Source organism: Gekko japonicus, unplaced genomic scaffold (genome assembly GCF_001447785.1).
Source record: "Gekko japonicus isolate JY-2015 unplaced genomic scaffold, Gekko_japonicus_V1.1 scaffold2918, whole genome shotgun sequence".
Taxonomy (NCBI): Eukaryota; Metazoa; Chordata; class Lepidosauria; order Squamata; family Gekkonidae; genus Gekko; species Gekko japonicus.
In genome coordinates, this window is record NW_015161497.1 from 139,447 (window position 1) to 144,633 (window position 5,187).

Genomic DNA, 5,187 nt, shown 5'->3' on the forward strand with positions numbered 1-5,187 from the left:
TGTCAGAGCTCTCTCAGCCCCACCTACCTCACAGGGTGTCTGTTGTGGGGAGGGGAAGGGAAAGGAGTTTGTAAGCCGCTCTGAGACAACTTTGGGTAGTGAAGGGCGGGGTATAAATCCAATCTCTTCTTCTTCTTACTGTAAGAAAGTTTCTCCTAATATCCAGTTGGTACCTTCCTGCCCTTAATTTAACCCATTATTTTGAGCCCTATCCTCTGCTGCCAACAGGAACAGCTCCCTGCCCTCTAAGTGACAGCCCTTCAAATACTTAAAGAGAGCAATCATGTCCACCTCAGCTTCTTCTCCAGACTAAACATTCCCAAGTCCCTCAGCCTTTCCTCATAAGGCTTGGTCTCCAGGTCCCCAATCATCCTCGTTGCTCTCCTCTGCACACGCTCCATTCTGTCAACATCCTTTTTGAAGTGAGGTCTCCAGAAGTGCACACAATACTTCAGGTGTGGCCTGACCAATGCAGTGCACAGCGGGACTATGACATCTTGTGATTTGGATGTTATGCCTCTATTGATACATCTCACGACTGCAGTAGCCTTTTTTGTCACCGCATCATACTGGCTGCTCATATTTAACTTTTGGTCCACCCATACCCCAAGATCTTGTTCACACACACTGCTACTCAGAAGTGTATTTCCCATCCAGTATGCGTGTTCCTCATTTTTGTTACCCAGACGAAGAACTCAGCACTTATCCTTGTTAAATTGCATCTTGTTTACAGCCGCCCACTTTTCCAGCATGTTCAGATCCTGTTGAATTCTATCTCATCTTCTGGTGTGTTCGTTGTTCATCCCAATTCAGTGTCATCTGAAAATTTAATGAGTAGCCCCTCCACACCCTCAACCAGATAATTTATAAAAATATTGAAAAGTACAAGGCCCAGAACCGAGCCCTGTGGCACCCCACTGGACACCTCCCTCCATTCAGATGAAATGCCATTGACAATGTCAGATAAAATGAGTGCAGTTCTCCAACCAGTTCCCTAACCACTTAACTATCCTGCAGTCCAGTCCACAGTCCTTTACCCATCAGAACATCATGGGGAACCCTGTCAAAAGCTTTACTGAAATCCATGTAAACATCAATAGCATTCCCTTGATCCAGTAAGCTTGTCACTCGATCAAAGAAGGAAATGAGGTTGATCTGGTAGGACCTGTTGGGGACAAATCCGTGCTGACTTCCCTGGATCACCCAGTTGTCCTTTAGATGCTCGCAGATTGGATCTGCTCCAATATCTTCCCTGGGACAGAGGTCAGACTGACTGGCCTGTAATTTCCTGGGTTGTGGGGACGGCGAATCTCTGTGAGGCATGCCTGAAGTTCAATGTTCCCGCAGGGAGATTGGGAACCAGAGTGCACAAGGCGAATATCTGCTGAGCGATGAGCTCACCATGAGAAGAGAAACTTGGCAGAGTCGGGGAAAGATAAGATGATGAGCTGTTTGCAGCTCACATCCTGTTATTTAGTTCAGAATATGCTTGTAGCTTAGAAAGCAGGGGGGAGGAGAGGGGGAATAAAACACTGCTGGTCCAGGGTAGGTCAGACAGATTTCTGCAGAGCTGTGTGTTGTGTCATTCTTTCAACCCTCAAGCCCTCACTGGGCCATCCCTCCTCCCTTTATTGAAAATTGGGATAACATCTGCCGTCCTTCAGTCTTATGGCATGCCTTCTGTCCTCTAAGAGGTCTGGAAGACGATGGACAAAGGTTCTGCAAGCTCTCTATTCTTGGGTGCATACCATCTGGGCCAGGGGATCTGTATTCAATCAATGCAGCCAGGTGCTTCTCAACTACCTCTCCAGGAGATTTCCAGGTCCCACCTGGAGGGTTGTGGCCCTATTTTCAACTCTCCTTTTCATTAATGTTCTGTCAACTCCCATTGGCTGCTCTTAGGGAAGAACCTAACTGTCACAGAAGACGAGACATAAAATCTGAAATACAGTACACACTTGCCTGAACAATCCATTGAAATAACATTCAGATAAAGAGAATTGTTAAATACAATAAAGACATTAAAATAATAAGACCCCAGGAACTGACGACTTTACAGCCGAGTTCTATAAGAAATATTCACAATTGATAGTATCACAATGCCTCCAACCTGGAATTTAGCAAAAATTGTTGTTCTTTTAAAAAAAGGGAGAGACCCTCATGTTCCAAGCTCATATCGTCCCATATCATTATTGAATACTGATTACAAAATTTTGACTGCAACTTTAGCTCACAGATTAAATAAATTAATCAGTATATATATAAATCCAGATCAAATACAAATCAAAGATCAAATGTCCCAGGAAGGGACATTTCAGATAATACTAGGAAAATTATAAATGTTATACAATATAGTCTTAATAAAAATATTAATTCATCATTTATTTTATCAGTAGATATAGAAAAAGCATTTGATACTGTGGAACCTTTATATTTACATACTTTATTACAAAACTTAAATTTTGGCCCCTTTTTTCAAATGGCAGTTAAAGCTATTTATAGCTCCCCTCTAGCTTTTTTACAAATTAATAATACAGATTCCATAACTTTCAAGCTGGAAAGAGGCACCAGGCAGGGTTGTCCCCTTTCAACTTTATTGTTTGCTCTAGCCATGGAACCCTTTGCACAAGCAATTTAAAATAATGTCCAAATTCACGGGATAGATATTGGCTCTAAACAAACCAAAATAAATTTGTTTGCAGATGATTTGGCACTGACACTTATAAATCCAGAACACAGTCTTCCAGAACTAGAAAAATTATTATCAATTTTTGGTCTAATTTCAGGCCTACAAGTAAATTCCTCAAAGACATTATTATACCCTATTATTTTGTCTAAAGATCATCAGAATTATATTAAAACACATTTTAGCTTTACTTGGGTGGAAAAAAAATTGGTCCTATCTGGGAATTAAGATTCCATTAAATATTAATGAGCTCCAAAAGGTTAATTTTCTCCAATTTAAATATTTAATTGAAGAACCACATTGGAAACAAGCCTCTATTATGTCCTCCTGAATGGAGAGGGTGCAAATTGTTAAAACCTTTCCCCCCCCCAAAGTTTTATATTTAATGAGAGCACTTCCTATTGAAATCCCTATGGCTTATTTTAAGGATTGGCAAAAAGCCATTTCACTATTTATTTGGGATTCAGCTAAACCCAGGATTAGCTACACTGCCCTAAAACCCCCCACTTATAAAGGTGGACTAGCATTACCGGATTTGGTTCTTTATCATGAAACAGTTATATTGGTGGACCTTTTGAAAACATATAATGTTACCTATGACAGTGATTGGAAACTTATTGAAAATATATATATGGAGAATCACAATTTTCAAAGCTTATTATGGGAATCTCCTTCCCAAAGGCCTAAATACATAGCCCACAATCCATTTTTAAAATCTATCTTTAAAATTTGGGATAAAAGGAAAAAACTGTTAGCACCTTCTCCGTCCCCGATGACCACATTTATAGAACAATCCTGGTTCATTCCAGCGCATGCACCAGGTACTTTTAAAATTTGGAAGCAAAAAGATCTTACCAGATTTGTTGATGTGCAGCAGGGACCAACTATGGCGAGTAGGGAATACCTAGAATGAAAACATGCATGTTTTATACCTTGGTTAGAATATCACCAGCTTCATTCTTTATTTTGTTCAGAGTACTATACTGCAGGATTAAGTCGCCCTCTTACAACTTTTGAATGACATTTGAAATCCACACAACTACAACTTAAAAACACCATCTCATCCATCTTCAAAATTTTAGTAGATTTAAGTCCGGTCCAAATATCACAATATCAAAAGAGCTGGCAAGCAGACTGTAATAATTCTATTACTGAAAATGAATGGAAACGGATTTGGGCTTCACCATCTTTGACATCCAGATCCATTCCTATAAAATTGCAAGCATTTAAATTAATGATGAGATGGGATAATACCCCAAGCAAAATACACCATATCTCCCCCTCCTATTCAAATTTGTGTCGGAGGAAATGTGGTGATCATGGATCCTTTTTGCACTGTTGGTGGGATTGTCCTATTGTTAAAGAGTTTTGGAGGAAAATACTTAGGCATATAAAAGAAATAACGGGATATGAGATTAAAGAAAACCCAAAGCAAATTTTACTTGATTTATGGACAGACAACATGGTTCCCAAAATGCAGCAAGAATTAATTTCCATCATGTTTTCAGCTGCTAAGACTTTGATTGCATCCAGCTGGAAAGATCCCAATCCAATATCCACCAAAAGGTAGTTTACGAAACTATGGGACTTCCTAACAATGGACAAAATAACAGATACAATACAGAGAATCGAAGAACGAGAATTTACCACAAATTTATTGACCAAATGGCTTCCTTTTTTAGATTATATTCATGATGTAAATTCATCACCTCGAAGCAAAAGGCCTACAAAATACAAAGAAATACTTATTTGTTTGTAAAATGTATTTGACATTTCAAAGAAAATATTGATTTTTTAAAATATATTTATATTTGTATTAATATTTTTAGTACCAACCACCTAGTTCGTAGTTTAATTTTACCAGTTATAGTTATGATGCGGTGGCTCAAGTGGTTAAGACTCTGAACTGCAGGCTGTGGAAGGTCACTAGTTCAGCAGTTCGAAACCTGGGTGCCGCATGATGGAGTGAGCTCCCATCTCTAGTTCCAGCTCCTGCCAACCTAGCAATTCGAAAGCAAGAAATTGCAAGTAGATAAATGATTTAACTAAAGCCATGGATCACCAGAATCTCTATTATGCAGATGAAGCTGATGTTAAACTAATAAGATTATTGGTGTATGGGGCCTGTTCCTTTCCACAGACTGAGCAAAGTCTGGCTACCCTCTCATTACAGTCTATAGAGAAAGGCTTCCAATTCATATGAAGTGAGTTCCAGGTATGGCTGAGTTTCAGCACCTGTTATTTTAGAATTCATTATTTCCATACTTTAAATAGGTAGAAGACACTGTTGATGGTAATTCTAATATTTCTGTATTTTCATATAAAACTTTTAAAAGAGCATAACTGCACAGGCTAGCTGTTAACAAATTCTTAATGTATTTAGTATATATGAAGTCAAAATAATAAAATATATAACCATTACTCTTTCCTAGTCTTCTCTTTTCTTACTTTTTCTACTGTTCCCTCCCATTCCCTGTGTTTCTAGCTCTCTCCTCTTTCCC